General features: G+C 44.1%; 1 long non-coding RNA gene across 1 annotated transcript; it reads left to right on the top strand.

The window, feature by feature from the left end:
• Positions 1-27,171, top strand: LOC109315518. The gene is made up of 3 exons (XR_002102525.1): positions 1-2,603; positions 3,061-3,117; positions 26,907-27,171. It is a non-coding gene; the product is annotated as an uncharacterized LOC109315518 (long non-coding RNA).
• Positions 27,172-27,774: the final 603 nt, after the last annotated feature.

The raw sequence follows: 27,774 nt of genomic DNA, 5'->3' as shown, positions 1-27,774 counted from the left end.
ACATGGAAAAATGTGGATTTGGGATTACTTTTTAACCAAAAATTGGGGATTTTTTTAAATCGGAGAAAAGCAAAATACATATGTAGGGATCCTGGTTAACTATGTGAATTACTTTCAGCTGAATGGTTCGAGTAGAATTATTAGTGAAATGATGAATGGAGACAGCAGCTGTAATGATCAACTTGAACCCGCTTCCCGCCCCCCCCCCCCCCCCCCCCCCCCAATGCTGGAGATGTTGAAAACAAGATCTGCACTTTGAGTTGATCTTTAGATCTAACAGTATTTGATAAAGTCACTGATATTTGGAACATTTCCTGTTTCTGCTTCACATTTTTCTTACATTAATGAGAATTGCTTTATGGTTAGCACGTGGAACTATTGGGGGCAGCTAAAAAAACTGTCCAGATGTGGCCCAAAGGGATCTTTTTAATAAGTATGTGTAAACTGTCATTGGGGTAGAAAGTTGTGTGAACCTCATACTGTTCTAGTTTTTGCTCTTCTGCATCTCACCCATGCGGATACCTTTCCCTGAAAAGGTTCACTGTTTGTATAAGAACCCAAAGAATTGCTGGGAATCTTACGTTGGGGTTCCTTCAGGAAATCTGCAGCAACCAATGAGGAGCTTGTGGTGGGCACATGTTCTGCAGTAATTTGTGGTGTATAAATGACTGCTCTGTGCCAAAGCCAGGCTTAGTTTTTTAGCCATTTGGGAAAGGCTAAAGAACCATCTTATAAAAAAACATTAACATGACAATTTTCCTGCTTTCAATAAATCTGTTAAATGTGTTTACCAGATCTGCAAGTGCTTAAAATTTATTTGCACTACTTTAATCATTGCATTTTTATGTCTATCTGCAGTAGTTTTAAGTTATAAGCAGAAACAGGTGTTTGGGTTTTACAGCAACCCACAAAAATGACTGGATAGCTGGGTCCTCTAAGCTTTTTAACATTGCAAATGATCAAAAACCTTAATGTTGTTTTAATGTGCAAGAAGCAGTCTCAGTCACCTTTTACAGTGAAGCCAGTTTTCAGGCTTGTAAATTATTTATTCAATTTTCAAAGTACTTGATTTTTTGAAAAATCTATTTCTCTTGGGTAGGGTAGCCTAAGTTTACATCATACTATTCTGTATTGTTTCAGTATTATGAACAGCTAAAGAATTTTGTGTCTTTACCAACTGTGTCTTAGGCATTGGACAGGTCCAAGGAAAATTTCTTTTATAAACATTTTTATAAATCCTGTAATTTGTTAGCTTAAAAACCAATCTGAAGTGCTGAGAAATGTGTTTAGAACTGTCTGATCTCTAGGTGCACATTCTTCAGTCTGTGCACTGAGAAAGCAGGTTGCACTAATTTGTGCTGTGCACAAGTTCCTTTAAGAATGTCCTTGTGATTTATTTACGTTTTAGAGTTAGAAATGAAATGACTGATTTCGAAGCCTGTATGACCAGACCTAAGATGGGATTGATGTGAATAGATTACATGGGGAGAAAACTAGCCAAAAATGTGTGATAGTAAAAATGGCTCCTTAAAAATGGGACAGGAGCAGATCTTCAAAACTGCAAGAGAAAATTAAGGAAGTGATTTAAACACTGGCTATTTAAGAGGGTACACAATAAATACTCTCTGTTGCTGGAAAGTCCTGTAGGGTGCTTGACTGGATATTTTTCATATATTGAACAGTTTTACTTTGGGTTTTGCCCATTATGCCTAATGAATAAAATAATTTCTTGGACTTTTCTTTTTGTCTTTTTCTTTATCAAATGTTTCATGACATTAACAGCCAGACTTGCTTAATCTTGGGATGACATTGCTGCCTTGATACAGTTATGTAGCTTAAGCATCAATGTCCTGGGGAACACACAGAATTTTAGTTACTTGTTATATTTGGGGGGCAGGAATTGCTGCTGCATATGTTTCCGGGTTTGATTGAATTGGCTGGCTCTTTACTTAAATACAGCATCTACACTACAAGACACAAAGCTACAAGTGGTGCTAAACTTGTATATGTGGATGCACCCTTTGTAGTTTTTGTTTAGTTATGGTAGTTGTACACACAGGAGACTCTTTTCATCCCTCTTCTACCTGTCAGACTCTTCATGTGCCATCCTCCTCTACTTCAGGGATTCCTTATAAACTCATTTTGTCTCTTCACTCATGCAAGGGACTGTGTATGTTCCCCATTTTCACTATAGCTTTTATAAATGGCATTATTCCCCCCACCCTTTCTCCATAACTGGGGACTCTGTAGTCATCCTTTATCCCTGCACCAGGGTCCCTGTATATCCACCCATCAACCCTTGTCTGGTGGCAGGGATGCTGCTTTCTCCACATGCCAGAGCTCTGTGTGTACAAAGAAAGAAGTCTTTCAGGTTGTCCACCTTTTAAGCAGTATGGGGGATCTTGGGCAGAAATGAGATGGGGCTGGAAAATGAAAATGGTTGCCATCAACCGGTTCTTGGATTTAGAAACAAGTATTTGGATTTGGTGGTCCTGGGACATTTGCTTGTTAGGTGCTCTGTGAGTGTTTTTTATTTTTATTACAAATGTTCTCTGTGCTAGAAGTCATGTAGTGAAAATGCAGCCAAACTTGGCAAACTTGAGGTAAAAGTAATCCTGCCTACTGGAAAGCGGGGGGTTGTTTGTTTTTGGGTTTGGGGGTTTTTTATATATACAAATCAACAATCTGTCTGAAATTGTTCAATGGGGGGAAAAACGTTTAATACACAAAATGTTATTTTAATATTATTCTTCTAACATCTCTATTTCAGTTACTTTTGTTTGCATGAAGAGGAAAAACGCAATTAATGTCTTTAGTATGTGTGGTTCCTATCTTTTACCTGACCTTACCAGTAGAATTGCACTGTATATAATATTTTAACAACCATAACTATATATCCAATGAGCAGCTACTGAAATAATGCATTAGAAATGTACCAGGAATGCATTTATAGGCTTATTATATTTGTTCTGCAATGTACTCACTACGCTTTCACGCTTCCTTAGAAGTGAAGGGACAGCAAACAGTACACTAAAATATTGTTATATTCTTTATTTAAAGGTCTTTGAGGTTTGGGGAGAAAGGAATCAAGGGGTTCTCTACTAAAACCAGCTCTGGGTTTGCAGGAAGACTGCAATGAGTAGTAAATATGTGTTGCTTGTTGTTGGACTTCATTTTCCAAAGGTGACTGAGCTGTGTTAAGGAGCTAGGCCATGGTTCTATCCTATGATGAAAATGCAACGCATCCTCTGTATTAGCAGTTCTTTCTAAATTTTCTCGATATTGCTTCCACCACAGCAGTTCCAAGTTGGAGTGCTTGGCTTGACGTGCTGCTGGCACTTCAACCATTGTGTTATCTGAGCATACTCAAAGTAGACCGACTGTGGTTAAAACACCAGTGGCTTGTGGCATCTTGTCTTTACTGGCACTGTTGCTGTCAGAGATATTGCTGGGAAATTCTAGGGGAAAAAAATCTGAGGTCACTGTCCTCTGATGGGGTTTTTTTACCCCTAAAAAAGTAAACATTAAGCCTTGATTTTTTTTTTTTAAATTTGGCTCGCATTAGGACTGTTCACTATTTCAAGGCTCACTATTTTCTGTAACGTTGATAACCTTGTGCGTTTGGCAGCATTTTGTATCTGCTGATCTTGTATGACTTGATAAGTTAGGGCAGGGGTTCAGTGTACTGTTCCAGGGGAGTTTTTGCTGATGGGAAAACAGCTGCATTCTTAGACTTGAGGTAGAAGGAATATGTTGTGCAGCTTCTTGGTGAAAAGGGAGCTTGTCTTCCTGCAAGTCTGCCTTCAGGACAGAGCTCCAGTTCAGCAGAAATATATGCTGGCTCTGTCTGCTTATGCTGAATGAATGCATGGTTGTAGCAGGGGCCAAAGGAACATTAAAGCCTTATTCAGTCTGCCTGTCAGTTGATTAAGTTTCTCTGAGACATACCAGCAGGTAGATCACTTTTGATAGAGGGTTTATTCTGTAGATAAGGCTAGGAAAAAAAAATATTTGTGAAGCTCTGAAGATAAAAATGACTGATTTCCAAATGACTTCACACACAGTAGTAGCTGCAGAAACATTTAAAGCATTTGGATATATAACTTGGTTCTAACCAACTGCTGATTTAGCACATCTGCTCTGCAAAACTCACTGAAATACACCCCCCTGCTCCATCTGGTTTTTGTCTATTTATGCACTTGGGTTGTAAATGCTCAGGGATTTTGCTCTTGCTTAACACCTGTGAGGGAATACAAATTTGTTGCTATGCAGGTAGTAGTAATACATTTGACAATGATATAGTTATAGACCATGTGCTAGTGTCCTGCTAGTGGTGATTGCCAGCATACTTGGAAAAGCAGGAAAGAGGCAGAGGCAACAGGGACTCAATAGATGATGGGCAAGAGAACCCTTTGGCTGCAGTTTTCAGAAACTGATGGAAAGCTTAACTAGGCAGGAGGCTGAAAAGCCAGTCTGCTTGGAAAATGTTTTGTTCCCCAGTCAACCTGTGCTCATCCCATTTGATTAGTGGGTGCTTTAGCTGCATTTTAAATACAGCAGAACTGAAGCTATCATGCACTGGAGTAACTTACTTATAGAACAGTACCTCCTTTTAGCAAAAACAAAACATATATAGTGATGATAAGTAAACAGCAAAGGCTGGCAAAAGATCTTGAAAACATGTTTCACTCTCATAATTTCTAATGAGGCAGTTCTATCTTCTTTTCAAACACTTGTCTACACTCGATTATCACTAAGTACCTCTTCCTGGGCCATTGAACTCCGTTCCTTAAAAAATCATTTTCCTTTTGCTGCTTCCTTTATCCCCCCACCAATGTTCCAGCCTTTATATTTGACATCACAGTTAATTACTATGGAGATTGTGGTGTCACTTGCAGAAAATTATTACCTTAAGGAAGGGAGGAATAAGTAGCAGGAGCTGATGACTTCTTGAGCTATGGAGTTTCTAGTTTCAAACAAATAAACATCATGTGAAACCCCCGCAGGCTAAGAAATACAGAAGTGCAGAAGAGGCTCTTAGTTTATCTCCAGGTGGTTTTTTTCAAAGAATCAAAGATCAGAATTGCATGTGAGCTTTCAGTACACCATAATACTGCACACTTGGTTTAGAATAGCTTTCAGTAATGCTTGGAAATATGAATCCCATGTGAAAAATAAACGATTGGCTGCAGCAATTGTAAAACTGCATCTCATGGAGATTTTACCAGAGCGCTCTCTTAGAGGCCGTACGCTTCTTGAGAGAAGGAGAGAGCTTTTGCCTCGCCTCCGGTTCACATTGTGGAACTTAAATTATAAAGTCCTTTTTGTCTAGTTTGCTTTTTTAAAGTTCTTATGCTGTAATACTCCAGGAACTAAAAGGCACAGCCCTTTAGAGATTCTGTTAAACCCATCACCCTAGCACCAGATCAGCTGTGCTGTGGACCCAGCCAAGGCTTTGGGCTGGTGGTTATGATCCCCTCTGTACTAGGCCTATGGTAAGAAAGAGTGCAGAGCAGGTGCCCCACCTTCTGCAGCCTTGGGCAAGCACAAAACCCTGCCCTGTTCTCCTTGGATGAAGCAAGAAAAAAATCTCTTTCCTGCTTCAGAGTGTTTTAAACCCATGATTTAAATATATATGTTTATATGTTTCAACTAGTTCTGGAAATCGGAGAAAATATGCCTAAATATTTACATTATTATCCAAGACCTTGACCTTTTCCCTTCTTACCTGGTCCCTTACCTGTTGCACAGAGTGTGCACCCTGGATATGCCCTCCAACGTAGTAAAAAGTCAACTTTTCCAAGAAATGTGTAGGGAGTCATGTAACCTAAGATAATATGTAATTTGCTGATATGGTACTTGTGTGTCCCTACATAGTTCCTGTAGTTCAGCAGTGAATGGGCATGTTTGCTATTATGTGTAAAGCAAGAACCATGACAGTCTAGTTGGCAAACTAACTGCAGCAGCAATGAGGAATAAATTACTTTGTTTGAAGTGAGTAATTAAGGGAGGCGTGAGCAAAACTCATAAAAATATCAGTAACTTTTGGAATGAGAATGTGTGTTCCATATCAAAGCACACAAATATGCCAAAAAAACTAGCTAGTTAACTAACACCAACAGGATTCACAAGAAATGTGTCACAGATGAGACAGACTTATTTTGATAACCATAAATAGTAAAAAGATGGCTCTGTTACCTTCAGAGCAGACAGAGGACCTGAATTGGCCAGTCTTTCCTGGATGAAGCGTAAAAAAGAATTGTAATTTCTAATGATCTTGGGAAAGACAGCTTTTAAGTTTAAGTGGGTTAGTTTCTCTACCTCTGCCTATGTTCGAACGGGAAAGTTCATGTAGAACCTGCATGTTCATTAGAGACTTGGAAGCTCCGGAAGAGAGTACTAGGCTGAAAAAACAAAGTATCAGATAATGGGATAAGGGAATAAACTGAGAAATGAACACAGGAACTATGTCCCACGATTTTCAATATGGTACCTAAATGTGGGCATTAAACGTCATTGTTAGGTACTGGGATAAATTGATCAGACTTTTCAGAGATGAACAGGCAACTTTACTTCCATGGCAGTAAATAGAGAATGGCAGATTCTTGGATCCTGAAAAGGAGGCTGCTTTCTTTTAGATGCATTACTTTGGAGTTAGAGATCTTATTTTGGGAACCTATATTTGACATATCTGGCCTTAAACATTGTATCTGTGATACATTCTAACAAAAAGAGCCTCTGTCCTGTTTACCTTTGGTGAGTCCCTCAAGATTTCTGTTGTCTTGCACTCTTTTGTGGGGGGGAGCAATGCTATTAACATTGTATTTTTATTTTTCTCTGATTGGAGTTACTGGATAGGTTTAGCTTTGGAATTAAGATGAAGCTGAAAAGATGCAAGTTTCAGCCTCTCTTGCCATCATAAATAAGTAATTCCTATAAGCCAAGGTACAGAAGGATTCCAAAACACTGAGGTGTAACTTTATAGCTGAGAAGAAGCCCTTTAGCTGAAAAAGTTTCCATAAAGCAGGTTCAGCTTGAGGTACAGATCCAGGAACTAGGGGAAAGGGAACAGCAGCTGCCCTGAAAATGACTATAATCAGTATCTTGCACCAAGTACTGCAGAGAAAATAACTCTGTAACATTGCACTGCAGGAAAAGTGGGATAGAGCAAGCTAAAGCAAGCATCAGAGGTAATATATACACCTTTTAATTCTCCTAGACACAATAATTGTGAATAATTATTGGCAGAGGAAAATTGCTGGAGATTAGACACAACTCATTGTAAACAACAAGGGTGCAGACACATAACAAGTGAACTGTTTCAAGAATGTCACTAATTTGGAACTGGATTATGAATCGGAGGTATCTGCATGTACACAACCAAGGCAGGATCAAAGCAGTTGCCTTCAGGCATTGCAGTGCTGACACAGTCACCAAGGGGTGGGGGTGAGTATGCTCCAGCATGCTTCCCAGTGCCTGGAGCTACCCCAGGAATCTCCTAGCCGGGCGGAAGACCCCAATTGCCTGGATGGGGTTGGTTATAGCTGCGTGGACCCCTGCTTGTGCATTGCCAGGGGATAAGGTATTCTGGGGGCTGCACAAGGTTTGTGTGTCTAAGCCTACAGCTTTAAAAACATTTTTTCCTAGAAAGCTGCTCAATTTATTCCAATTCATCCCTCCCCACCCCCTGAGCGATGAGCATTACCAAAACAGACAGTTGTCCTGTGGAAGTTGGAGTAGGGAAGCAGGTATGTATGCATTGTGGGATGCCTGAAAGAGTGACCAGATACTAGTCATGGAAAGCTTGGTGTCCATACATGACACCAAACTGTTTCACAGAGGACTTGATCATCCAGGTATGCTTTTGAAATGTTCCAGGAAGTTTTAAACCATTTTATACTGGCTTGTGCATCTGGACACTAGCAGTTTAAACTGCATTTTAAAAGAGCTGTGTGTTGTGTGTCTGCACCCTAACATGTCTCTGGTGTGAATGTGCTGGGACACAAACTGTGAGACAAGCCAGTCCAGGTAAATGAAAGTCAAATAACAGAGGCAGAAGGCTCAGTCAGCTGCTATGGGTTTCTGTTTTACATCAGGTGATGTTTATATCACCTCAGTACCTGGCTCAGGGGTGTATCAGTGAGGCAAGTCTCACGTGCTTTCTCCTTCAATGGAAGCAATGCAGCTGCTTTAGAGTGATGCTGGGCATGTCCCAGTCATTTCTTTCTTTTATTGGTGTACTCCTCCTGAGCTGCAGCATCTGCTTTGTCCAGTTTTATTTGTGCCTGTGATGAACTGTAAGGAAGGTGTCTAAGCTGAAACTCTTTGGCTTAAATTCTGGAGGCAAAAGATAGGTTATATTATGTGACAAATTTGAATGGAGTCAAATTAAATATGGGGCAGAACATATAGAAAAGTCAGTGCAGCCTTCTGTGATCAAGAGTAGAAATGATCTGATGTTCAGACTTCCCTGGTTTTGTAGAGGAATTGACTCTAGATGGTCTGTGGCAGGAGTTGCCCACCTATGGCATGTGAGTGGCAACTGGCTTGGGGACGACACCCAGAGAGTGGTGGTGGACCAGGTCATTCTCGGCCTGGAAGGAGGTGGGCAGTGGGGTCCCACAGGGTTTGGTCCTTGGACCGGTGTTGTTTAATATCTTCATCAGCAATTTGGGCAAGCAAGTGGAGAGCACCCTCTCCAAGTTTGCAGATGATACCAAGTTAATGGGGCAAAGTTAACACACTGGAGGGCAGGGAGCAGATACAGTCCAATCTGGACAGGTTGGGTCAATGGGCAGAACGAAATAGGATGCAGTTCAATAAAGATAAATGCAAGGTATGCCACCTATGGAGGAGGAATCCCCAGCACACCTACAGGTTAGGGAATGACCTCCTCAGCAGCTCAGCGGGATCTTGGAGTCGCAGTTGACTCCAAGATGAACATGAGCCAGCAGTGTAACGAGGCCGTCAGGAAAGCCAATCACACCTTGTCGTGCATTACATTATCAGATGTATGACCAACAGATCGAGGGAGGTGATGCTTCCCATCTGTGCGGCATTGGTCAGGCCACAGCTGGAGTACTGTGCTGTGTCCAGTTTTGGGTGCCACACTTCAAGAGGGACACGGAGAATGTGGAGAGGGTTCAGAGGAGGGCCACTCACATGATTAGTGGCCTCCGTGAAAGACCCTACAAGGGGAGGTTGAGGGATCTGGATCTCTTCAGCCTTCACAAGAGACAGCTGAGGGGAGACCTTGTAGCCACCTATAAGTTTACCAAGGGAGGATAACGGAGAATTGAAGATGTGCTATCTACCAGAGCACCCCAGGGACTAACTAGGAATAATGGATGCAAACTAGTGGAGAGCAGATTCAGGTTAGACATTAGGAAGAGCTATTTCACAGTAAGGGTGGCCAGAATCTGGAACGGGCTGCCAAGAGAGGTGGTACTATCACCTAACTTGGAGGTGTTCAACAGGAGGCTTGACAGTCACCTGGCTGGGGTCATCTGACCTCAGTCCTCTTTCCTGCTAGGGGCAGGGGGTCGGACATGATGATCCATTGTGGTCCCTTCCGACTCTACAATCTATGAATTTATGCCACAAGCAGAGCAGGGAGCCTGTGTGTGTGGCACGTGACGCACTGGTGAGGAAGAAACACACTGGCAGATAGGGCAGGGAGCAGAAATCAGAGCAACATGTCAGGAAGGGGATTGGAGAGGCACTTAGAGAGTGTGGGGCTTACTTTGTGGCTTGCCTGCCAAAAAGATTGGCCCCCACAAGACTAAATTATCTGCAGCATTTTTCATTAACTTCCAAGATCCTGATCTCAAGAGTTTTTTTTATAAAGCTGACTTTTGGTGCCACTAGATGGCACTGTTACTAGCACATTCCTGTGATGGTCCCTTGTAAATCTACTGGATACAAAAAATCATGGACTCGATATAGACATTGGATTTATGACGCATTACAACCTGCGTAACATCTGATTCACCAGCTACTTGCCAGACCTGACCTTTTATACTTTTCTTCCCACGCCTCCCTTCTGCCTTTCCCCTCCTTTTCTACTTTTTGTCTTCCTAATTTCCAGCTATTTCCTTTTTTCACAGACAGCTTCTTTCCTACCTTGGAAAACTACTACAGTAGAGTCTCCCTTATTTACCCTTGGCTTTTTTCCCCCCTCTCTTCCCTGCACCACTACCTTTTTGGTTTTTCTAGTTTCCACCTATTTACATTCTCACTTTTAGCTTCTTTCATTCCTTGGAGTCTCAGAACAGCAGAGGCTTCCTATGCCTGAAGAAGGGCGATTGCACCCCAAAGCTTGCAAAGACCTTTTTTCTAACTACTCAGTTGGTCTAATAAAAAATATCACATCTACTCAAATAACTTTGCCTGCCCTTGTAAAGAACATGGATTTTATTCTGATCCTAAAACAAAGGTCTCTCGAGTGATTCTTAAAGTAAATTTTACCTTGAAGGAATCACTTAGCAAAGGAAGTACAATGCCCTTTTTGACTGACTGTGAAGCTTCTCAGTTTGCAGTTTCCCTGCCCCCTCTCCTCCTCACCTCTTCCTTTACAGATGTCCTTTCTCCAGCAATTTTATTTCTTTTTCCCTAACCTTGTCTCCTTCATAAAACATGCACCAGTTCTTGTAATTCAGGCATGCCAAACATCTGGCCCGTAGAGTTGGGTCACCCAGCCCATGATGAGACACCTTCCCCTGATGGCAGCCAAGCACCTGGGAGAGACCCACAGTGCTGGAGCTCCCCAGCTGCGCCGCAGGAAGAAGCCTGGCACTGCAAGTTGACTGCCGTCATGGGGAAGAAGCATGGTGCTGCTGAGGGGCCAAAACCATGGCTCTTCTTGCCTTGGCCTCCAAGCACCCAGGTGAAAGCACTGGTGCTGGAACCCCAGAAGCACTGTGGGAGCAGCCCAGCACTGCAGCCTGTTCCTGCAGCAGCAGCCGTGTCCAGGATGCCAAGTCTCTTCCCACCCGGTCTTTGACCGGTTGGAGTGCTGGATCTAGCTCATAGGGCAGGTCCTGCACCACTCGGCCAAGTGAGTTTGATGCCCCTGTTCTTTTATCTGCTTTAACTCCCAAGGCTGTCTTGAGCATTTGCACCTATGTGGCTAGCAGTGGGGGAACCCCCTTATGCTTTCTTTGTTCCACAGTTAATGGAAATAATTTATTTTAAGAACAAAAACAATTCATTTGCAAGAATGTTACTCATCCTGTCCAGCTGGGCCCAGTAAACAACTACATATGACTACACAGATTCATGTTCTTAACTGAGTGATTGATGATCAGTTCTCCATCCTATGGGTAGAGCCAGCTACATATTTATTTTAGGGAGCAAAGTCCCAGCATTTCTGGGATGCCATGATGTGGCATCATTTGACTTTTGTCACTGTTTTGGAAAATGAGGTGTATTGAATCAAGATACAAAGTTGCTTCATGGGTATATTTGTTATTTTTTCAGAAAGAACATAGAAAGAAAGCTGCTACTTCTTCATTTTGTGTCGTTTTGTGTCCTTGTCATAAACTAGATGTTTTTTTTCCAGAATCATGCACAAGCAATGACTTTCCGCTGCTGTGGAAAGGACCTTCTTCATACAAGTCTCACCAAGGAGTCAGCAAACAAGCATGTGCTCCATAGTTTGCATTTCACTGCACTTGCATCTATTTGTGTCATTAGAGTAGCCCCATTTGATCATGTTTGGTTTTGATCTTTGAGTTTGCATGCACAGGCAAATCGGGCATCACCACGTTAGCTAATCTAGATCCGCCCTTCTTGGAAGGTTCTCCTGGGGTTCCAGGCTCATTTCAGAGCACCTGATTTCAGGTAATCTTTTCTCCCATAACTTTAGACCTGCTAAGGAGAAGAAAGAAGGCTATGATGCTATAAAGCCTCATACTATCTTATTTTGCCTCTCTTCCTGGAATCCTACAAAAAATGATGTACAAGTTTGCAGAAAAATTAAGGATATAGATAAGTGTTTTCAGAATTTCAGCCTTAGATTATGATCTCTTTGTATATAGGTCCGATCATAGAAAACTAGGGCTGGAAAGGGCTCGGGAGGTCATCTAGTCCAACCCAAAGCAGGACCATTCGCAACTAGATCATCCCAGCCAAAGCTTTGTCTAGCTGGGTCTTAACCTCCAAGGATGGAGATTCCACAATCTCTCTATGGGTAGCCTATTCTAGAGGTTTACTACCCTCCTAGTGAGAAAATTCTTCCTAATATCTAACCTAAACTTCCCTTGCTGCAACTTGAGGCTATTGTTCCTTGTTCTGTCATCTGCCACCACTGAGAACAGGGGCGGGCAATTATTTTGGATAGAGGGCCACTTACTGAGTTTTGGCAAGCCATCAAGGACCACATGACAGACAGTCAGGGGCAGATAAATATGAATTTTCTGAATTTTTTTAGGTGTCCTGTGGGCCAGATGAAATGGCCTGGTGGGCCACATTTTGCCCACCCTGGTCTAGCTCTATCCTTTTTTGAACCTCCCTTCAGGTAGTTGAAGGCTGCTATTAAATCCCCTTTTAGTCTTCTCTTCTCTAGATTAAATAAGCCCAGTTTCATCAGCCTGTCCTCAGAAGTCATGTCCCCCAGTGCCCAAACCATTTTTATTGCCCTCCACTGGACTCTCTCCAATTTGTCCACATCCTTTCTGTACTGAGGAGTCCAAAATTGAACACAGTACTCCAGTTGTAGCCTCACCAGTGCTGAATAGAAGGGAATAATAGCTTCCCTTGACCTGCAACACTTCTACCAATGCAGCCCAGCATGCCATTAGCCTTCTTGGCAACAAGGGCACACTGCTGGCTCATATTCAGCTTATTGTCTGTAAACGCCAGGTCCTTTTCTGCAAAGCTGCTGCCCAGTGAGTCGGCCCCCAGCCTGTACTGGTGCATGGGATTGTTCCATCCTAAGTGCAGGACTTTGCACTTGTCCCTGTTGAACCTCTGAAATTTCTTTTGGCCCAGTGCTCCTATTTGTCTAGGTCACTCTGAATCCTAGCCCTACCCTCCAGCCTATCTACTACTGCCCCCAGCTTGGTGTCATCTGCAAACTTGCTGAGGGTACACGCTACACCATCTTCCATGTCATTGATGAAGACGTTAAACAAAATTGGACCCAAGATTGACCCCTGGGACTCTCACTTGATACCAGTGGCCAGCTAGACATCAAGCCATTCATTACTACCCTCTGAGCCTAATGCTCCAGCCAGTTTTGTATCCACCTTACAGTCCATTCATCCAGCCCATACTTCCTTAGCCTGCCTGCAAGAATGTTGTGGGACACCATATCAAAAGCCTTGCTAAAATCAAGGTACACCATATACACCGGTCTCCCCACATCCACAGAGCCAGTAATTTCATCATAGAAGGTGATCAGGTTGGTCAGGCATGTTTTGCCCTTGGTGAATCCATGCCGACTGTTCCTAATCACCTTCTTCTCCTCCTGTGCTTACAAATAGATTTATTGAGGATCTGCTCCATGATTTTTCCAGGGACTGAGGTGAAGCTGATTGTAGTTCTGTGATCCTCTTTTTTTTCCTTTCTTAAAAATGGGCACTATGTTTGCCTTTTTTTGAGTAATCCAGGGCCTCTCCGGATCACCATGAGTTTTCAAAGATGATGGCCAATGGTTCTGCAATCTCAGCCAACTCCTGTAGCACTCTTGGGTGCATCCTATCCCACCCCATGGACTTGTACATATCCAACATTTCTGACCAGTCCCTAACCTGTTCTTTTGCCGCTGTTGGTTGCTCACCTCTTCCCCAAACTGGGCTGCCTGGTGCAGTAGCTTGGGAGCTAACCTTGCCCATGAAGACTGAGGCAAAAAAGGCATTCATGGATCCTCTGTCACGAGATTGCATCCTCCATTCAGTAATGGCTCCACACTTTCTCTGATCCTCCTTTTGCTACCAACATACTTGTAGAAATCCTTCTTGTTACTCTCTGCATTCCTTGCTAGCTGCAACTCCAGTTGTGCTTTGGCCTTCCTGATTTCATCCCTGAATGCCCAAGCACAATGCTCTTATACTCCTCCCGTGTTATTTGTCCAGGTTTCCACTTCTTATAAGCTTCCTTGTTGTGTTTTAGGTTACTGAAAAGTTTCCTGCTAAGCCAAGCTGGTCTTCTGCCATACTCGTTAGTCTTCCTGCACATCGGGATGGTTTGTTCCTGCATTCTCTGTAAGGTTTCTTTACAGTACAACCAGCTCTCCTGGACTCCTCTCCCTCTCAAACTGCCTTCCTAGGGGATCGTGCCCATGAGTTCCCTGAGTGAGTCAAAGCCTGCCTTTCTGAAGTCCAGAGTCCTTACTCTGCTGCTCTCCATCCTTCCTTTCCTCAGGAATCTGAACTTGATCATCTCATGGTCACTGCTGCCCAAGTTGTATCCACTATACTACATCCAGCACCAATTCTTTCCTGTTTATGAGCAGCAGGTCAAGAAGAGCACAGCCCCTAGTTGGCCACTCCAGCACTTGCACCAGGAAGTTGTCTCTAACACTCTCCAGAAACTGCCTAGATTTCCTGCACACTGCTATATTGCCCTCCCAGCAGATGTCAGGGTGATTGAAGTCTCCCATGAGAACCAGAACCTATGATCCAGAAACTTCCACTAGCTGTTTGAAGAAAGCCTCATCCACCACTTCCTCCTGATTTGGTAGTCTATCGCAGACCCCCACTACAACATCACCCTCATTGCTTTCCCCTCCAATCTTAACCCAGAGACTTTCAACCAACCTATCTTCAGTTTCATACTGGAGCTCTGAGCAATCATATGTCTTTTTTACATAAAGTGCAACTCCTCCTCTTCTCCCCTGACTGTCCTTTCTGAACAGTGAGCTTCCATGCTTCAGAAGGATCCTCCACAAGATTTCTTGGCTGACCATATCAAAAGCTTTTGTGAGGTCGAAGAAGACAATGTAGAGATATTTATGTTGTTCCTGACATTTGTCCTGCAGCTCATGAGCTGTGAAGATCATGTCAGTTGTGCCTCTTGATTCCCTAAGCCCACACTGATTCTGGGAGGAGCTCTGCAGCAAGTGGAAGGGTTTTCACATTGATCGTTCATGTCATGGACAGGAAGGTGATCCCTCTGTAGTTTCCATAGTTGGACTTGTCTCCTTTCTTGAAGATTGTCACGGTCATGATGTCCCTGAGGTCATTTGGGATTTCCTTCTCATTCCAGATCCTTAAGATGAGGGCATGAAACTGTGATGTGAGCTCCTCTTTTAAGATTTCAGTGGGGATTCTATCCACTCCAGGTACCTTGTTGTTTTTCATCTGCTTGATGACTTTCCTCACCTCTTCAAGGATTAGAGGGATTCTGAGATCATCTCTGACTGGGTGTTGTGGGATGAAGTTAAGAACGCTCTCGTCAACAGCATTTGGGAAGGTCTTCAAAATTCTCCTTCCAACATTAATTGCTCCCCTTTGCTTGATCAGGTCTCTTCCACCCTTAGGTCTCAAGGGTATTGGCCCCTGAGTGCTCAGTCCATAGATGGCTTTAATGGCACCAAAGAAGCCGCATAAATCATGGATGTCAGCCAGATGTTGAATCTCCTTTGCTTTGTCTTCCCACCATTTGTTCTTCAAATCGCATGTCCACCTTTGGACCTCTATCTTGGCTTATTGGAGATTCAATTTCCAATAAGGTTGGAGTTGGTGTCATTTTGCCAAGCACAAAAGACCCTCCACTTGTGATGGATCAACACTTGGATCTCCTGGTCATTGTCATCAAACCAGTCTTGATGTTTCCCCGATAGAGAATTCAAGTGTCTCTTCACCGGTGCTCATTATGGTGGCCTTGAGGGCACCCCACATGCTGCTGACATTCTCCTATTGTTGGTGGGTGGAATTCACCAGTTTTTCATTGAAGCACTGGTGGAAGAGGTCTCAATTGCTTGGATCTTTGAGTCCTTCAGTGTTGATGCTCTATCAGTATTGCTTCTGCTGCAGCTGTCATTTGGGAACCAGTTTGACCAAGAGGATGAGTTGGTGATCAGTCCAGTAATCATCAGCACCTAGCACAGCTTGGGTCATGTGGACATCTTTGTGATCCCGGGCACAGATGATGGCATAATCAGGTGCCAATGCTTAGATTGTGGATGTTGCCACGATGTCTTGTGCTTGTTCTTGTAGCAGAACAGGGTGTTAGTGATGGTGAGTCCATGTTCCACACATCTGGTTAAGGGTAGGCTGCTACTGGAGTTGACCTTTTCTACTCCTTCCTTGCTGATAGTTCCATTCCAGAGGTTAAAGTCCCTTCCAACTCTGGTATTGAAATCACTGAGAAGAATAAGTCTATCTCCCTCTGCAATGTCAGAAAGGACTTTGTCAAGGTTGGTATAGAATTTCTTCTTGGTTTCATCAGCGGCATCATGAGTCAGGGCAGAGGATCCTGGAGAGGGCTGCTCAGTCACAGCTATAGCTGCCAAATCACACTTCTGTTTCATCCAAATGCTAGACAACCTACTTGTAATGCTGCCTTTGTGCCAGTTCATGACTAGGAGCTTACAGACCTCACAATCGGGCTCCCATCACCATTAGCTGGTTGCCAAAGGGCTTAAGGAAAGTGGTGGCATGGAAGATGCTTGTGCATGGCTTCTTTTATTGTGGAGAAGCTGCTGCATATCAGCTTCCACACTGCTCTTGACAGAACCAGGAACTTAATCCAATGGCATGGAAACCAAAACTGGGGATCTCATTCTGCTGCAGCCTTCGTCTGCCTTCCCAGTTGTTGAGATTCTAACATCTTTTTCCACCTGCTTTGTCATTGAGGACTTGAATACCCATAGCTGGAGGCTGGGCAGGCTTATTATAGTGGCAGCCTGTACTCCCCATGTCACAGTACCGTCAAAAGATACATACGGCTTTTCAGGAGGGAAACCATTGCTGTGTGCTGTCCTCACCATGAGTGCTTATTCATCCGAGTGTCCCCTGCTTATTTCACAGCTAACCTTCCCTGAAGGTCATTCCACTGTCCACCACCAGTGGACACACCGGGTAGCAGTACAGCTCTGCCCTACAGGGAGGATAAATACCAAGGTAAGACAGAATCAGGTTTGGTTGGGCTGCCACAAGCATGGGTGTCTGGTGCCTCCTGAGTCTGGTGGGGCACCCACAGGCACCGTCTTTGGCGGGGGGAAGGAGCTAGCAAGCTCTCGCAGGTGGCGGCAGCACTGTCGGTAGGGAAGGGGGGCGCGTGCCTCTGGTACCTCCACTGTGTGTTGCCTATGGCCACAAGTATAATGTGCAGGAAGTGCCAAGGCCCTTGCAGATTATACCTGAAAGATACTTGAGAAGATGGTGAGGTTTAACTATGAGGGGATAACTAACTGGGCCAAGTAGCAAATTAGGGTACCCATGCTTATCTGTGTGGAATCTGATTTGTTTCTATCATCGGTAATCCCTCAATTCATGGATGATCTCTGCCACTATTGATGGGTCTTGAGATGACTTAGCAGTCCAATGCTTGAGCCACAGATCCATCCAGAGAAGTTCCAGGTCTTTCCACAGGGAAGAGTAGGCTGTAGGCTTGGATTTCTCTCCTTTTCCTTTCTCTGCTCTCTCTATAGTTATTTAATGTATTAAAAAGGGTTACAGTCGGTGTTCCCTCTAAGCTGTGTGGCATGCGTGGCCGTGCAGGCACACCTAGCAGCGTGGCATGAGTACGCCTGCGTGGCTGCATGTGCTGCAAGAGGGAACTCTGGTTATAGTTATAGTTACAACTATATGTTTATATACAACTATATAACTTATGCAGTATAACTGTTCTATCACACTTTATCTGCTAGTATCTGTGTTTGAGTCAGATTGTTTAAAATATAAATTTAGTGTACATGTGTACATTTGAAATTTTCCATGCATTTTGTTGTAGATGAGGTAAGACATCTGCAGAGATCTGCAGTGAGACTTGTACCAACAGTGCACACACCCAGCAGTGTTTTTTTTTAAATCTAGGCCCTTTTGCCTCATTTTGTCTCTACAAAGAATGTTAAAAGTTGAGAGAGAAGTGCTCTGTAGCTTGGTTGGACATCCCGTAGTGCACTGCTGTTTTACCGTCTTGTATGCAATTTGGGGCTTTTTAGCGATATGCATTGATATTGGATCATCTGTTGGGACTGTGGTAATGGCAATGTGTGCTGCTCTCAAGAAGGCATTCTGCCTCACACTTTCAAGACTGGGCACTGTTTAATTGATGATTAATTGATTAATGGTTTTGCATGGTTGGGTTCATCAATAAGTGGAGCACTCTAGACATAAGGATCTTTAGAAACTTAAGCTTACTTTTTTCAACAAAATGAATTATTCGCACTCTTAATCTCTGTAGACATTAATAGTGTTATCATTCCTCTGTTCATTCTGAGATGCATCAGAGACCCTCTCCTCCTGGCTTATGAAGGCTTTTGCTGGACACTTGTCTGAAAAGGAGGAGTGTACCCTTATTCTATCATTGCAGAATTGTTGGAATGTGCATTGGAATCAAGAATCCCTGATGTCAAAGCCAGACGCTGATAAGAAACATCCTCCTCTTAGGATAGTTTTGCATAACCTTTGTGAGAGCAAGGGAGATAATATTACTGATAGGTGGGAGCAGGATATGCATATGCCTGTGAGAGTTCCCTTAACAGCGAGAGAAGAGAACTCTACAGAATGACGTGGCACTTGGGGGCATCGGGCAAGAGATGCTTTGTGATTAGACTGTTTATCCAAAGGTAAGTAGTAAAAACTGTATACAGCTTTTACATAAGTTATTTCATTAGGATTACTACGTATATTGTCTTGTGGAAAAATCTTGCTTTGTAGAAGTAACTGTGTTCAGGTGTGGATGCTAGTGAATTTGACATGATATGGCACTTGTAATTTAGTGTTTGCTGTAATGCTGCTGTGCCCATGTGGATGTTATAACAGTGACACTGCACAAATAGGAAGTTAATCCAAGACTCAGAAGTAAGAATACAACAAAAAAGCTTCTAATGCTTGACTAGCTGATACATAGTAATATACCAAGGCTGATGTTGTTTGCATTGAAAAGAGAGAGAGAAGTGGTGGAGTATTTATAATTCAGTAAACATGGATGGTTACAAGGCCACAGGCCCCTAGGAGGTAGTTTGCCTCCCCATCATCCCCTTTCTCTTTCTCTCCACCTCTTTATGCTGGCAATAGAGGAAAAAGATGTTTTAAAAATTCATGAAGGACCCTTCCCTCAGAGTATGTGGCTCTTCTGCTAAGGGCGGGGGGAAGAGGGAGAGAATGGGGAATTGGTCTCAGGTGGGCTGTGGCTGGTGAGGGGTATGGGAATTCATCTGATGAGAGTAGCGCAGCAGCAGCACTCATTGCATGGAGCACCTCCAGTGGCTTTGCGGTGTTATTAGAAGCAGGACTTACTGCTTGTGTTGTGACCAAATTACCTATGCTTGAAACCCTGCCACTGTGGTCACCGCTCGCAAGTTGTGTCTGTGTTTGGTTATTCATAGAGAAAAGACAGTGTAAGGGGCCAGGTCATAGGTGGTCTGGCCTAGCTCTCACCAGGGGAGCGCTAGAGACAGGAGTTGGGAACCTGAAGGGGTGCAGAGCCCAAGTCATAGGTCAAGTCAGGGACCAAGTCACCAAAGTGGAGCTCCCAGAAGCAGAGCTGAGCAGGGCCAGAATCCAGAAAACCAAAGAAGTCCAGGATCCAGATAGATTTACCCCAGCAATCCTTCAGGCAAAGAGCTATTGTCTCACTTGCAGTATGCTGCTGCAGATGGACTGAAAGGAAGAAGCTACTCTTCCCAGCAACCAATTAAGAGGTCCTAAGAGTGGCCATCATCAGCCACAGTGGGGCTGGCTCTGGCAGATTTGACAAACTAGGCAATGAGTCTAGGCTGGGCTGCCTGGTAGGGTCCCGGTGAGTATCTTCATCTCCCTCCCCGCAATGGGACTGTTTCAGCTGGCTTCGTACTTCCCATACTCCAGATATTTTGCTCTCTTTCTGTGGGACATGAAACTTTCTTTTCCTTCTGTAAGCTTCAGTAGGCAGGGCATAGAAAATTTCTGTAGCTTTCCAGAAAGAATAGGGAGAGGCCTGAGGGGCTGGAAGGATGGAGCCAGGAGCAGGAGTTGCCTTGAAGGCCTCTGGGGACTGACCCAGGTTGAGATGGAGCAGGAGTGGGCCTGAGGGCCTCCAATGAGGAAGACGGGGCCAGAGCCAAGACAGGAGGAGGAACTGGGTCTGGGCCAGAGCCAGCAGGACAGATCTGGTCTGCACTGAAAAGGGCTTGTCAGTCAAACCGTAACAGTAACTCCCCCAGTCAAGGAATAGCTTACACTGGTAAAAAGAGATCTTACTGGCTTTGCATATACAAGTTCCATTTATGGGATCAGATTGTTTTGCCAGTAAAACTGCAACTATTTTAGGCATTATGCTGGCACAGCTGCCATAGGTGACAAAAAAATCAGCCTCCTGATCTATACAGCTGTGGCAGCAAAATTTTTAAGTGTAGAAAGGCCACAACTAAAGTCCTGAAAGGAGGTTAGAGTAGTGGCTCTGTGAACAAGTTGAAGGACAGAAGTCCATACATAAGGGGCAAAATGGAAGAAAGGGATAAAAACAGGACAGATGTATGCAGTTTTTTTAATATATATTTTGGAAAAAAATTTTGTGTACCAGGTCAAATTAGCCAGATCAGTTCCAAATCCTTTAATCGTTCAAAACCTTATGTGGCCCTACAACCGGCAAGTATCCTGCACGCCAGACTTTTCAGCCTGGGGCTTCAGATACTTCCAAAACCTTTGGCAGGCAAGCCCAAGCCCGGAGGCTTGGGGTTTGGATGCCCCCGAGTTTTGCTTGGCCTCAGCTGTATGGCTGCAGGAGCAAGCTAGGGAAGAGTCTCCCATTTCCATAAAATCAAAATGTAGCCAAAATCCTCCCACTAGCCAATGGGAAGCTGCCTATGAGGCTCTCGTACCGAGTCCTGTCCACATGCAGACATGGGTGCACCCTACACTACACAGTGCCATTTTAACTGCATTTTAGCTTGAGCAGAGGTGATGCGGAGGGGGTGCGCAGGGGTGCATGTACACCCCCTAAGAGCGCTGGTGCACCCCTTGTCAGGCTGTGCTCTCTGTTTAGCCCGTGGGCAGGAGGGCAGGCAAGAGCACCAGTACCCCTGCTGCAAGTGCCGTCTGCGAAGTGGGGCCGCCAGCAAAAGCAGCCATGACGCTTCCAGAAGTGGCCATGGGAGTTCCGGAAGTGGCACGGCCACTTTTACGGTAAGTGAGATTGGCTGCCTGGGGACCCCAACCTCGGTTGCTGACTGGTGTCAGTGGGCACATGCTCCCCCTGACTTGAGAGGCACCAGACACCCAAGAGCTCAAGTATACTTGATCTTAGCCCACAAGAGGCTGAGAAGTGATGTATGCAAATATAGCACCAAGTAGGGTGCAGCTGAGTTGAGAAGGAAATGACAAGTCATGAAGTCTGGGTTAAGTTTAAACTTTAAACTCAACCAAAAGTCAGTCAATCCAAAGTCCAGCCAGTCAGTGGAAAACAATTTCTTATCTTTCATCTTTTATCTGCTTACCCACTCCTCTGAATGGCATCCTGACCATATTAATGATCTTGAACCTCACCTATCAACCATTACTTTGACTGTATAGGGTACTAGAGGCTCCTGAAGAGAGAGGGCTAATGGTTCTTTAGGCGGGGAGGGCATGTGCATTTTTTAAATTGCTCTGTGGTTGTTGCCTTTAGCATTTATCTTATTAGCCAGTGATTATGAGGTCGTCTTCAGCCACTTACTCACCACAGACATTTGCTTTGTGTGCAACTAAGTGGTGCATTAAAGTGACAATGGTAACCTGAATAAAAGAGTCCCAAATAGCAAATTTTGTTACCCTGGTTTGTTTTTAATCAAACTGATAAACTATTCTAGGTTGAGCTAGGGTTTCTGTCATCAGATTTAAAGTGAAACCAGAAACCAGAGTGATCATCACTAGAGAATTCTCCTTCCACAACTGGTGATAAGTAGAGCTGGTTAGTTACACAGGGACCTCATGGCTCTTCATTAGCAATTGACATGTTGCTTTCCCACTCAGTAATGTTTTAGTGAAAGCTACCATGAATTTCAAAGGACCTTCTTCCAGTTTCTCTTACACCATAAAAATATGCCTCAATTACCTTGCAACCAAAAGTTATTTACAAATAGTTTGAATAAATGTGGGCCAGGCCCTGTTTACACCAGCCGAACTGTATTTGCAGAAGTTCTTTAACTTCTGTTTTAAAAACAATTCTTGTGGGGTAGATAAGGTTTAAATTATAATACTTCATTTACATTCTAGATGCTGGGACTTCTACACACAAAGGATTTTATTTATTTTTCTGTTTGTGACAATTGAAGTCTCCGTGGCAGATGGACAAAATTAGTGCTGAGAGTTCTGCTTGTAGTGAGTTGAGCTGTTACCAAGAGGCAGCATGAATGGGATCGGATCTGATCTGAGCAAGCAGCGACTGACTAGAAATGCATGATGGGAAAAACAAAGCAAAGGAAGTTTCTGTTCTCATCTGATGTTGTTCCAGTTTCAAGTGTTTGGGGAACAGCTTGTACTTACTGCTCTAAACAGCAGGGCTGCACTTGAACTGAATATGTTTAAGAGGGAAGTAAGAACACATGACTAGTTTTTCCCCCCCCCCCGCCTTAATTTTTTCCCTGGCTTAGGTTTGCATTTAAGTAGCATCTCAGGTCATAGTCTCATCAGAGACTGTAACAATTAAGCTTGTTTGAGTCTGGCACTTATTTGGACAGGAGATAAGCAGATGTGTTGGTGACTGACTAGGTTCACTCTTCCCTGTGAGTCTCACTCTACTAAGAAAAGGTCCAGGTTAGTTAAGTCTGCTACCGGGGCTCACAGCATGCTTTCATGCCAGACTCAGGAATTAGCTGGCAAACTCCTGCCAAAAGAAAGCTTCTTGCTTTCCACAATGCCTACCAGAAGGCAGTCCTGTGATCATGATGCCAGCTAGCCTGAAGGTAGGCTACAGCCTGAAACACTTGAACACACACACCAGCCCACTTCCACTTTCCACAACCCCTCCAACTGTGTCACACACTGCACCTCAAGGAGGCAACCTTGACTAACCCTGACCAACTCCTGCCCCCACTATCCCATCCCAGCATCAACCCTTCACCCAGGGGCTGACTAATCCCCAGCCCACCCCCATAATGAATGGGGTGCTGGCCCCCAAAGGGCAGCTGCTGCCCATGCCAAAGGAAAGGCTCAGACACAACTCATTCCCTCCAGTGCAGAAGATGCTACCCAAGATCTGATACTGAGGTAACTCCAGCACCTCTCAAACTGCACAGGGAAACCCACCCTCAAGGAAAATCAAGAGGGTAGAGACTCTTTTCTCAGATATTTGGCCAGCTTCACACATACTGGGTATATCTCTCTATCAACCAAGCTGTATGTGGCCCATGTTATTAAAGCCAATACATGCTGTTTGAGAGAGAAAGACCTTTACTGAAAAGCTATTTCGAAGCACTGAATATTAACCCTGGAGAGTAGCTATTTGGTCTTGTATACTTTCACATTTTGTAAAAAGTCAAACTGTCAATAAAAAGAAATACTCGCTGCATAAATGATCCATGCCTCTTCTGGACTAAACTGAATGCTGCTTTCAGTAAAGCTGAACATTTACAATCTGTTCTACTGAAGAGATATTTAACATCTCTGGCCCATGTATCTCCACACATCCAAAAATTTGGCAGCAGGAGAGCAGTGGCAGCTCAGGGCAGATGCATAGAGTCAGGCTGATGCATATGGCCAGCCCAGCATGCCAGTTTGAACCCATGGACTGACATGACACACTGGATCTGATGCATAGACTGGCCCTGTACCACTCATCTAGGCCACAGGGCTGGAAGGCTGAGCCACAACTGATCTACTGTGTTCATTATGGAGCTTAGTCAGTCACTCAGTATGACCTACAATTTTTAATTTCAAAGGTCACTTTTTGTAACACCTTCCTAGAATCAAGAGGCCTTTGATCAACGCCCAAATTATTTCTCACTTGCTGTGCTGGGTCAATGTGCAAACTTTGTCTCCAATTTTATTAGTGGGACACCAGTAAATTAGAGGTGCACTGATAAAGATTTTCTTGGCTGATAGTGATAGCTGATTATTCACCGGGTATATCAGCCAATACTGATCCAATAACCAGTTTACAGCCAAACAGCTTGAAGAGCAACTCCCTACGGGTAAGTGTGTGTGTGGTGGGGAAGGGATGTGGGGGGGGTGTAGATCGAGGGCCCCCATAGGGAGGGGGACATGGGCTGGGGACACTGCCCAGCCCAGAGCAGTGAATAGAACCCTGGGGCCCAGCTGAGGGAATCGGTGTCCTGGTGCTTAAAAATGGTGGCAGCCTCTTGAACTAAAGCTCTGAGTTCTAGTTCAAGCACCGCCGGCACCATTTTTAAGTGCAGGGATGCTTTTAGAAGTGGAGACGATCAGGGCAAGGGCAGAGACGGGTTGCTCACTGTGGGCTTGGGGCTCTCCACTCTGCTGCCTTTACTCTGGGAGCTGTGCGCTGATTGCATGCCCCCTGCCTGCCTGACAGCAGGAGGCACAGCTCACAGGGTGGGCGGCATAGCTTGCAAGGCAGGCAGGGGATTCATGGCCAGCGTGTGGCTCCCAGGGCAAAAGCAGCAGAGCAGGGAGCCCTGAGCCCACAGTGGGCAGCCCGCCTCCACTCCATGCACAAATTGGGAGGGGTCAGATGCCCGCCATGCTTCCCTCAGGGCTGCGCGCAGCGGTGGGAGCCGCCCATCCACCCCACACTCCCTGGACAAGCTGTCTATGGCTTCATCCCACTCCCTGCCCCAGCCCTGGGTTCTATTCACTGCCCTGACTGGGCAGCATCCCCTGCTCCTGACCCCCTCCCTCCATCACTGTGGATGCTTTGATATGCCTCCCGTACACCCCTTCCCCTCCATAGACTTACCTGTCAGGCACTGCTCTCCATGCTGCCTGGCTACATTAGTTCAGTTCATGCTACAGTATTCCCGGCCACATGCATGTGTCCTGCTGTGTGCGTGCATGCAACGTCCAGGCAGAGGCGACCCAAGCAGGGTGTGGGGCCTGGGGCAAATGAGCCCGTGCAGGGCCCCGCCCCTGCTCCAGTCCCATGGGCCCCAGACCTGAAGAAGCTGCCGCCACTGTTGGCACCCGTGGCAGTGAGGGGAGGGGTAACGAGCAGCTGGATGAGCTGCTGCTCTGCCCAGCTCCACGGGGCCCCCCAAAGTACAGAGCCTGGGGCAGTTGCCCCGATTTGCCCCCTGCCCCCTTCCCTCCACCAGGGATAGCCCTACATTCAGGGGCCCCGGTCAGAAGCCTTATTATATTTATCAGTGACATTATCGGCAACACCAGCCACAAAAAGCTGATAGCTGATAACGTTTATTTTCCTCTTATATGGTGCCAATCCAATATGCAACGGATATATCAGTGCACATCTACAGTAAATGTTATTTCAGGCACAGCCCCTGTTGACTTAATACTAATTCTAATATTTAATTCTTTATACTAATCAGTCCTGAGAAGCAAGGCATGATTTGTCCTAAAAAAGTAATAAAAATCATGGATTGAAACTTTTTGTTCCTATTGTTAGATCTCCTGGGAAGGGTTGTTATTCCTTGAAGAATGCAAAGTTAATCACATGCTTATTATTAGTCACAGTGAGCTAATAGCTGGCTGAGAAGTGGAAAAAGACAGACAGACATGCCTGTTTCAGGAGGCTTTGGACGATATTAAGAACAGAAAAAGCTTACTAGTGATTTAAAAGCTTTTTCTTAACATCCTGAGCAAACTGATGCCATCAACACTTCTGCAAGATTCAATAATTTGACATGGATTTGTAAAGGCTAAATGAAGGCCAAGTGGTTTATTTTTGTTTGTTTCTTTTTTTTGATTTGCTTTGCTTTTGTATCATCTTCCACGTAGGAGAGAAGTAGTGTTTACTTAGTGCTAGAAATTGGTTGAATGACCACTAAAATCACTGCTGTTCTGTGTTAATCCAATAGCAGAAAATCTGGCAATTCCCTTTGTTGTACTTTTTATACAAGTATTGTTCAAGTAATGATTACCTCAGACTTTGGCTAAACTTGGGTAAGGAGGCTGTAGAGGTCATGACCCAAGGGATTGTGCTCTGTTAGCTATAGGACAAGACATTCAACCATCATAAAAACAACCTTTCTATGCCTTGAAATTCTGGAGTTAATGAAATGTAAATACATTAAAAAAATTCTGACAATTGTTCAAATGCCATTCTCTGTGTAAGCACCTGAACCTTGATCTACCTGCTCTGGAAGGATAACAAGCTTGTCTTGAAAATCTAAGTGGTTGCACAAACTGCCCAGATTTAATTATCACTGGAATCTTTACAAGATCTTCTTGTTGTTGAAACACAGTTTATCCAGCGGACAAGTCCGGACAGCTGCCTGCCCCTTGTGTGTATAAGCTAATTGTCACAGACAATTAGTTCTTGTGATTATTGCTTATTCTAATACAGTACATATTTAAACTCTAACTGAAAGAGATTTGTGTCCTATAATGAAAATTTTCACTATCCAAAACCTCAGAGCAGACTGACTCTCTGGTTTCCATGGTGTTCTAATAATCAAGGTTTTACCATACAGTATGTCCATTCAAATTAATAACATTAAAAACTTGCAGTTCTTACCTTTAATCCCTACTTACTCCCATACAAATCAGGTATGCCTTTTGGTTCCTTATAGGTTTTACTAATGATTTCTTACAAAAATCTTTAGTTCTTCCAACTTTTCAGAATTCTCTGAAGACTTGGCTGACTATCGTTCTTCTAACTCCCTACTATTGTGTTTGTTACAGGTCCATAATTTATTTTAAAACCCTGCCTCCTAAAGTCAGTATTGCATTGTAACATGCAGCATCACCAAAGCACAGAACAAGCCTGAGGTCCTGAGACGTTTCAGATTCTTGTATTGAAATTCTGCTCCAGTTGCATATATTTACTTTTGATTTAAATACAGTATTGCCAGTTGTATTGTTGCCTGATGCCTTTGTTTCTGCTCAGATTGTTAACTTTTATATTTACAGAATAAAAACCTCACCCTTGAGTGGAAAAAAAAACTGTTATCAATTAAAGAGTTATAGTTTTATTGATTTTTTTTTTTTAATAGTCATGAAAAGTGATAATCTTATTTATCCATAAAGCAGATTAATTAGAGGTAGCTACCCTGATGAGACAGCTCAAACCTGACCTGAAATGTCAGTTTCCAGGAATAAGAGGATAGAAGAGTTTACATGCCCATGCATGTTCAGCCTTCTTCCTGAGACCATCAGCAGGTTAGAGTGGACATGAACATAATTGCCATTTACTGGATCAGACCATAGATCCATCTTGCCCAGCATCAGGACCAAAAAGGAGGCTCTGGCTGTGGGGACCCAAGTGAGGGTGGGTCTTCCTCTTCTCATTCCTCCACTCACATCTTCAGGCAGAGTTTTACTGGTCAGCATCTACAAGCTACCTTGCCTTGTTCGGAGGGCAATGGGTGCTGGCTAGTGTGCTCTGCTTGGTATCCCCTTCAGATGCCTTATTAACCCTCACTCCTTTCTGTTTTCTTGTGATCTGTCCCAAGAAACTTGTCACTATGTCTTTAGTGGTCACCCTTTTTAAGGGAAGCTTCTACTTACTGGTTGGGCATTGGCCCACATTCCCCATGCCATGGCAAAAAGG

Source organism: Crocodylus porosus, unplaced genomic scaffold, assembly GCF_001723895.1.
Source record: "Crocodylus porosus isolate Cpor-Errol unplaced genomic scaffold, CroPor_comp1, whole genome shotgun sequence".
NCBI classification, from domain to species: domain Eukaryota; kingdom Metazoa; phylum Chordata; order Crocodylia; family Crocodylidae; genus Crocodylus; species Crocodylus porosus.
The sequence above is the reverse complement of the archived record's forward strand: the minus strand, read 5'-3'. Positions and strand labels throughout refer to the sequence as shown.